The following is a 9,756-nucleotide window of genomic DNA, read 5'->3' as shown; positions in this document are numbered from 1 at the left end:
AGTTATACTCATTCACTTCACCATTAGAAACCCATCATGTTCACAGTGGCATCACTGGCAACAGCGTCGTTTTCAAACGCTCGTTATCTGACAATTGGCCGTATGGTGTCACTTACAGATGGGCTTTTTCATTTGTATTCTTTCCTCAAAAGCCTAAACAAGTTACAAGAGCATCCGTAATCACAAGCTGAGAAGACCAATGAAAGCATGCGGTCAAATGGAAAGAGGTTCTTCGCTATCTCTGTGGTGATGCTCTTAAACATGAAAAAAGTCCCAAAAACAATGGCAGATTGTGCAGCTGTTACAGCAGCATCAACACGTATCCTAGGCAAAGAGGATATAACACCAGCCTTTTTGATGGTAAACTAATGTGCAACAGTGGCACCATAGCAGTTTAGTGGTGCACTTCCATAAACTAGAAAGACTCCTAACTTTGATGCCATGTTGACACCATATAACCGTAGCAGTGAAGCTAGTCGGACCATTCTGCAGAACTGAATCTTCACTATCATTCGCTATTTCCTGTTGGTATCCTTTAACTCAAACACAATCGTACTGACCAGGGTTAAGCGAATGAATCAGTTTCCTCAAAATAGTGACAGGGAAACATTTTTAGTGGAACATTTGCACCCAGTGGGGGTGAGAACTGCCAACCAAATGGTTAATTTACAGAAAAAAATCCACCACATATCCTCGCTAGGTGGTAGGTTGCTGCTCGAGGGCTGTTATTGTTCCCCTGCAAAAAATTGGAATTTAAAACCTTTCTATTAACATGCAGAGGAATCATAAAGTCACTGTGATGTCAGTCACCATATAGATGTACCATGAGGTGACATTAGTGTTTGCTGTCAGTGGTTAAAACCTGATGATTACAAGTGCTTTGGTTGTATATAAACCCACATGGTTCCTACACATTTCTTCAGTTCAAAACCCCGTGTTTTTTCAGAATCAAATTTCCAGCAGTTAGGTAAAAACCGCTATCCGTTTAATATGTAAATATGTGGTAATAAAACCCCAGCCATTACCACATAAGTTACAATCTCACTTAGACGCTGTTACGTTCCTGAATAATTGCCGAAGGATTGTAGCTCTAGGTGCTGTACCCTAGGCGCCGTCACACAAATTAATTAATACCAAACCCAGACAAGCTTAGTGCACAGCGTTTCATTCAAGCTGCCGTGCTAAAAAAAAAGAAAAAAAGTGAGCAACAAGAAAGAGCAGCGTCTTTGCCCATTCTATTTTTTCCCACCCTTTATTTTCGAGTCTCTTTTATAAACAGGGACCGAGAATGAGTTGAAAAAGCCAAATGTAATTTTCATTTGCAGCTATATTTACTCACTGTGTCCATGGAAACAGCACAGTGACAACTACACGGCATCGCGGCGTAACTGCACAGAAAGACTTCATGTCTGGTTATTTGTGATGCTATGTATGCATACGTGCAACACAAACATGGCGTTTTCTTTCACAATAATTTGGTGGCTGATGTCAGGATCCGGTGCAGTTATGCGACACTTGAAGCAGAACTGTTTTGCAGTCACGCACCGGACTTCTTGGCTTGCTTCTTGACAACGTCAGACCGGCCTGTACTCTCTCACATAGCGGTAAACACTTTGGCAGTGCCTGCTGCCTGCTCCAAAAACCATGACAAACACTGAAATTCTGAATTTGATTTTTTTTAGAAACTCCAACAGTCTGGGAACACAAACATTTTTCCATCATCTCTTTCTTTTTTTTTTTTCAAACTTCTCCAGACCTGGACATCGACTAAAATCTACTTTTTCATATTGTATGGGGACACTGAATGTAAGCTTTACCTTTATTACAAATTAGTTTTATGAGCTGTTTTCAGGAAAGTATGCCTGGATAAGCTGCAAACTTTAGCGCCTAATTTGTTGCTCTACAGCTACAGCACCAGCCAGAATGTACAGATAGATGTATTTACTCCATGTGTGCGAGTAGAATCTCAGACATGAAAAATTTGGGCACAGTCGGAGTAAATTACAGCGAGAACAACATCGGCACAGAACACATAGCTCGCACCCTGCGTCGGATTTGCCAAGAACGTCCTGGTGTTCGGATCATTTTAGGTCCATTATGAACCAATGGGCAAACATTATGCCAGTATGAAGCCTCTGGGAAACTTGAACCTATTATTTCTTTTTCTCCCAAAGCCAGCTAAGTGAGACCTTCTCGGATTGTTCTGGGTCTGCTGAAGAATCATATTCCCATGTGCTGTTGTTGGCAGGGAGACAGAGAAGAAATCTGCAGCCAAGCCGACCTGAGCCGAGCCCAACTGACGAGACTCAAACCTATTACAGTGCTCAGTGATCCCAGATGACACGATGGTCCGTCTCTCTCTCTCTCCATCCTCCTCTTTGTGTGTCTGCCTCCTTCCCTCGGTGTGATCTTTCTCTTCTGGATCGGCGAGTCGAGGTTGTCTCATTCTCTCTCTCTTGAGTTTTTCTGCCTCTGCGTGCTCCTGTCTGTCTGTTTCTGCATCTCTTGTTACCCCCTTCTCTCTGTTCCGCCCGCCTCTCTCTTCCTCTCTGCCGCCGACGAGAGGCTGAATTAGTACGGCGGCATTAACTTTCTTATTACTCTGCCGGCTGTATTCCTCAACTGGTTTGATTTTAGTGCTTGCTTCATTTCACCTCTTGTGATCTTCACAAAGCATTAAAAGCTACACTCAGCTAAATGTGAAGGGTTCTTTGTGCGCAGCACGCAGGATACAAGCCATTTCGCAGGTCAAAACCTTCAAACGCATTCCACGGCGAAGTCGCTATATACACCAAATGTGTCTCTTTTTCCTGCTGCTCTTAGAGACAAAATATGCTTTGAATTAAAAATCAGGCAGAGGTAAAGTAACTGTGAACCACAACAAATTGCACCTGAAATGATGAGGTACACAAGTGGATGAATGTAAATGAGGAGCTAGAAATTCAGTGCTGTTGTGTTGCCGGATGATGAATAAGGTTTTTATGTCTCTCATCTGTGGAGAAATAAGAGTGTGATTTACCAAATTTGTCAAAAGCGTTACATTTGAAACGACTCAGGAAAGTGATTATGAAGTTAACATCATTGAGGTTAACTTCAAGACGCTGAAGTAAACATGATTTGACAGATTGTACAGTGTTGCCATCACTACACTGATGTCGTCTTGGTTTTAAGGTATAGCCGGAGCAACACATGATTGACATTTTAAATACAAGTTGATAATGTCATGAAGATCGGTTTCCAATGTAACGTGACATAATTTTCGGCGCTGATCTTCCAAAGTTCATTTAACTTATGGAAACTGTTCCAATGTTTAAATCATATGATGTTGTTTTGGTAACACCAGGGCGATCCCAACTGGTTGAGCTGGTGACCCATGTACTGGGGCTATAGTCCCTGACACAGCGGTCGTGGGTTTGAATCCAGCCCATGGCCATTTGCTGCAGGTCCCTCCCCCATTCTTCTCCCCACTTTCCTGTCAAATAAAGGCAAAAAGGCCAGTAAAAAGAAAAAAAAAGAAATGGCAACACCAAATGTTTTAAGCCAACAATGCCGTTGACTAAAGGGGATGACAGCTAAATAGCTCCGTCACAATGTGGCCGTCAGTGGACATCCATGCAATCCTGCTAGCGTGATTGTCTCTGGTTTTAGCTAACCTTCTAGCTGTGGCTGCCATAATTACAGAAGCTATGTTTTTAATGGCTGTATGGCAAATGTAATAGTTGCAATGAACATATGTGCAAATCTGCAAACACCACGGACGCATACTTGTTCCAGTTGTGCTACTTTCTAGCCTGCTTGGACATGTAAATTGGTGTAGACACACAAACTACGTAGTCTGTACATTTGTATTATGAATCAAAATGGCCAATGCCCAAAAATTTTAAATCACACATTTATCTATTTGGGCTTAACGGTGGGCAACACTCATGGACTATAATTATAAAGGACTGACGAAGCCACTGTGACCCCATCCATTGGTTTTCAGGCCTCAAGTTTGGTATTTGGCTGAACCTGGACATAATGTGTAAGGGGGTGCTCTGACTCGCTCGTATTTATTTAAACCAATTATAATTGTATCAGGCTGAGCTAGGTCAAGGATAGAGCAATACTGCCCCGTAAAAACTGTGAAAATAGTGAACGAGGGATGTTTTTTAGCTGAACATTTGCAGAGCAATCAATAAAATGGCTAATTCAGTTGCACAATCCACATCCTTAGCAAAACTTCAATTTTCATGTGGTAAGTTTCTAGCCTGGAGTTTGGAGGGATTTCATATCTCATTTGGCCTGGGAACGCCTTCGGATCCACCTGAAATTGGAAAGTGTTGCTGGGGAGACCTCATGCATCTTGGCCAGACTAAACACCTATCCCATCTCAAAAAATAATCAAAGTATAAATGCATCCAGGAAGCTTTAAAAATGGATTGAAAACATGTCAAAAGGGTTTAAGGCAAATCTTGAAAATAGTAAATGCATTTGCCTCTCCAAAATATATCTGTCTTGTCATGTCGCACTGTAACTATGTCAGTAAGTAGCTGGTGGAAACAACCTCTTACTTTGTGATTTTCTTTTTTTTTTCCTTTTGTATCGGCAGCTAAATTTCCACTAAAATGACATTCTACTTAGACTGCTCCACTGACTCATACAATCAAACAGATGGGAACACATTTATCTGACCCCTGCTCAGGTAGTTATTAGCTAGTCTGTATGCGCCTATGTGAAAATGAAGCGTCCTAAAACCCAACTGTATTTTATCTGGATATGGGACGCTTGAAATGACAAGTGTAAATTATGCCTTATGCAGATTAATTCTGTTTCAAATATAGATTTTTTTTGCCCTTTACACGGGGACATGCGGCGAGATTAATGCCTCCGTGCACCTCAACACGCTCTCCTTCCATCTGCCCTGCACCTTCCGTCTTCTCTCATCATTGATTAACTCACACAGTGGCACACAGACATTCACCTTCATCCTTCATCCATCCAACCACCTCCCCTCTATTCCTTTATCTTTTTTTTTCTCTCTCCTGTTTTCTAATCCTCCACTCTTCCTTTCAATCTGCCTTCAACACCCCCTTTGCATTACTCCACCCCAGCCTCTCTCTCTCTCTCTCTCTCTCTCTCTCTCCACACACTCTCAGTAGCAATCATTAGCGCTGCCATCATGCTGGAGGAATTTGTCTGTCTGTTTTCCTCCCTTTTCCTGACATTTATGACTCCATGTCCCAAATTTATGGACAATTTGGCTCACTCAAAATCTATCAGATAAAGAGGCCGGGGGGGTTATTTTCCATAATGGGTGACCGTGCGGCCCCGAAATCTCAATCTCTGGGCTGAGTTAGTGATTCATGCCATCATCGAGCAGAGACGACAGCTAAGTGAGTGCCTGGCTGGGACCTGTTCATCTAACTCCCTACAAGGACGCAGGGTATTGAAAAGTCAGAGCCGGGATTTTGAAGAGCCTAAACAGCCATATGCAGTGCAGTAAAGAGTGAAGTCAACCAAACTTAAAGTGCTTTGTGGTTTAAGCGAAGCAAGTGGTTTGGTTTGTATCCGCCAGTTGTGGTCCAAAATGAAATGCGGAAAAGGGATGTATTGCCGTTTAACTTTTGGAGACATTTGTGGACCCGACAGGATGACCTGTATTGATTCTTTGACTTTTCATCTTGTGCCAGCGTTGAGTCAAAACTTTGTTTTTTTTGGTTTAAGAATCACGTATCTGCAAAAATACCAACATTCCCACCACAAAACGATACTTTATGGAGTACTAATTCTCAAATGTTACATACAGTCATGGACAAAACATAAGTAATTTTGGTTACTATCATGAAAACCATGGAATATGGCTGGATGTCAGCTCTTAAATTAAACTCTTCTGAGCTGTTTTTGTTGTTATCATCATATTTAAATGGTTCCAGGCATTAAAATGACCAAGAAATTGAAGAAAACAAGGGTGGTCCAGTCATTTTTTTCATGACTGTAGACATAGGTGGCAAATTAAAGGCAAAAACCAACATAAAGTGTCTCAACGAGGTGTTGGGTCAACATGTGCCACCAGAACAGCTTCAGTGCTCCTTGGCATTAATTAATTTAAGTCTCTACTGTAGTGATGGAGCACCAATCTCCAAATTATCATTTCCTGTTTGGTTTTTTGATGATGGCGGTGGAGCACGCTGTGTAATGTGTTGGTCCAAACTCTCCCATAAGTGTTTGATTAGGAGGAGATTTGGTGACTGTGAAGGCCATAGTATGTGGTTCACATTGATTTTATACTCATCAGATCACCCAGTGACCATCGTCATCCTGGAGGAGAGCATCCACAAACCAAACACTTAACACAGGAGACAGCTGTATTTTTTTTTCTCTCCATTTTGACTCTACAGTCAATGATTTGGGATTTTTTAAACCCAAGACTATGATCAATCCTTGATCTAATCCCAAGTGTGTCTGGCACATGTTGACCCCTGCTGATGAAAGGCTAATAACCGTGACACAGAAGTAATTTGAGTCTTTACCCAAACCTATCCAAGTCCTTTTTGAATCTACACTTAACCTAACCTTAGTTATTTTAGTCACTTTTCGTCATTGATTAAACCCCTAAAAGCGCCTTCTCTATGTATCAAAATGAAATATTTAGATTTTTTTCATAAAAAAAAAAATCTATCTATACCTTTGATCTATCCATCTCCACTTCTAAAGCTCCCAAATCATTTCAGCTTGAAGACACCACCTGCATCTCTCACTCAAACACTGTTAAGCTAAGCTACACAATAGCAAGTTGGAATATTAAAGGTAAAGGTTTGTTACATGTGATACACCGGCGGTCCAAATCTGTCTGTCTTCAATAAACAGTTCTGAAAGGCAGATGATTTCAATATACTAATTCTTGGACAAATGGCAAATTGAACTTGTGAAGTGGTTGAAACTCCAAACTATACAAACCTCTTATCAACTCTCTACAAGGACCAATCGAGGTCCTTGGTTTCAGTGTGAGTTTTTCGGGTGCCACCGTGGAGAACTAAAGCTATCTTGGACAGGTTTGAGAAAAGAATCAATCAATAGCAAAATGTTATTCTCTTTATATACTTTTTCTGTATCTCACTTGACTTTCTCTGTATATTTGCAGTTCAAACACTATTTTGTCCATTGATTTTCTGACAATGAACGCTGAAGACGGTTTCTCTCCATTTAAAGCTGGAGGACTGAATGGACGGAGGCTTCAGCGGATATGAAACTCTTCTGTTTCTTTTGCTTTATCTAACATGAATTGCGTGTTTGTCTTGTTATATTAACGTTCACCTGCGACTATCGAGATAATGTCATACCACCCTGCCTGATGTTTGCACTTATGAAATGAAATAACACATCTATATGTTCTGTAGAATCTCATAGGTTAGGAATAGCAATGTGGCACTCATTCCAACTTAATTATGCATTGTAAGCACTTGCATATTTGTTTTCATATTGGCTGATGCTGTGATGTTGTGTATAATTTAATTATTCTGTCAACGACGCACACATAAATCACCAGCTCCAGTCCTTCCATATTCTCACCGTCACTGCGTCTCTGTGTCATATTCGGAATTAGAATTGATGGGTTTACAACTGGCTGTCACATGTAGCAGGAAACGCCGGTGTGTGGAACATCTCGCTTCTCTTAACATGCCTTTTCCTCCGTGCAGTGCCCCCGTCTGTCAGTCACATCTTAGCGAAGAGCCACTCATTAAATCCCACATGATTTCTCGCAACAACAACTTCAATAATCCTCCCCTCTTCCTCTGCGCTTTTAATTCACTTGCAAACATGACAGACAATAAGGTTGGAGTTGGGATGTCTTTAGGCGAATACAGCAGCCGCTCCGTCTTTTTTTTTTTTTTTTAAACTCTGCAGCGACTGGGAGAGACGGCGCGGAAAGCAGAGGGTCCAGAGCTGTCGAGAAAGCTGCTATCTCCATCACTTCAAAGTGTCTGGAAAACATTAAAGGCTCCATCCATCATACATCGCCGACACCGCCGCTCGCATAATAGTTAGCAGGGAAGACTTTATGTTTGGCAGTCTCTAGATCCTCTGCATTAAAAACTAGACTTGAAATAGTTTTTTTTTTTGAAGCGAAGTGCGGTCACCGCTCAGGAGATTGACTGATCTTTCGGAACACTGGCTCAATCCTCAAAGTAAATGTGAGAATTTAGAATTTATATACAGTATACAGTAATGAAAACATGGCATTAAACACTCCCTAGGAGCGCTTTAGAAATCATCACTGTTAAATGTGAAGAGCAAAGGAACGGTCCCCAGGGTGGTCAAAGCTGATTTTTAGGATTTCTGAGGATTTTCTGTGCTCGCAAGTGCATATTTTATACAAAGCTGCGAGGTGCATTTAAGTGTCCGTGATCTGTTAGCTTTCAAGTACAAAACACAGCAATAAAAGGCTTACAGCACTCACTGTGGCGCGAAAAGGATCAAGTTGAGGAAAACAGTAGAAAATCGGACCGAGTGAGTGATTCCTTATGATACACTCTAATTACATTTGCTTCTTAATAAAGTAAGCCTTTTGTTTTCAGATTAGCCCACAATCCCCTCAAGACTTGCAATTTTTCCAGACACATCTCCCATAATTAGGTGAAAATCCTTCACGAGGACAAGAACGTTCTCTGTACTTTACTTAAGCCGAACTCATAAATTCAAAAGCAACTATACACTGAACTATTTATTATTAACAGAGTCATTAAAGTTGCATTTATCGCTGCAGATAAAAAGACAGGCTTGTTACAGCTGTGTTTTATCAAGTGCTTTACAAAAGGAAAAGAATGTTTTCGGTTGTGAGACTAAAGCGGTTAAAGGGAAGTTGTATGACAGAATTTTTCACAACTCTTACAAAGGATGTGATAATGTTCGGGAAGTATCTTGTCGTAAAACTTTCCAACTAACAAATTGTTTTAAAAACAAACATTCATAATTTCTTGTTTCCTTTAACTTACAGTTCCAGTAATGTGAGAACTTTGCAGCCTCGCCATCAGCGTTGCTTCAGAAATTGACCTGGCTAACCTTTTTTTTTTTCAATCACAGATCAAGTGCTGACCTGAATTTGAGTATCATATTTTTAGAACACCATGCTCCAAATGGAAAATATGGTCAGCACATTAACATAGAGATAGAGTTGTTGGGGGGGGGGAGCAGTGGGAGGGAAACTTCATGCTTCCTGCAGCACAGAGTCCAGTAAAGACGTCCGACTGCTTATACAGTATTGATGAGTTCACGCCCTTCAGTTAATCATTGTTTCATTAAAGGAAGACAGTTTGAATGAGCAACGTTATATCAAATTTACAGGAATAACGAATGCTTTAAAAACAGTAAGTACGTCATTAAAGTTTTATCAGGTGGGCCTTGATATTTTATTGCTGTGACACATTTATAATCATTTGTGAGATTCATGTAATATTATTTTTTCTTGAGCTCTGGAAATATATGAATTTGAATTATGAAGTCTCAAGGGTTTTTTTTTTTCTTCTTATATGTAATGTAATAATATTTTAAATGCCCCAAAAGAGACATTAACCAGTGCCTAAGGAAAATCTTTTTTTTTTTAAATCATAAATGTGCTTCTTTCAAACAAGGTAGAACAGAAAATCGGCTCTATGTGGACCCATCATTCTGACTTTCGTAGGTAATCATCCCTCCAGACATATCGCTTAAGGTTTGAGTGAAGTCACTGGTCATTGGTGTTGAGTTGAAAATCCTATTTTCATTTTGAAAGGTTTA

This window comes from Stegastes partitus, unplaced genomic scaffold (genome assembly GCF_000690725.1).
Source record: "Stegastes partitus isolate 25-593 unplaced genomic scaffold, Stegastes_partitus-1.0.2 Scaffold2163, whole genome shotgun sequence".
Classification (NCBI taxonomy): Eukaryota; Metazoa; Chordata; class Actinopteri; family Pomacentridae; genus Stegastes; species Stegastes partitus.
Note: the sequence above shows the minus strand (reverse complement) of the source record.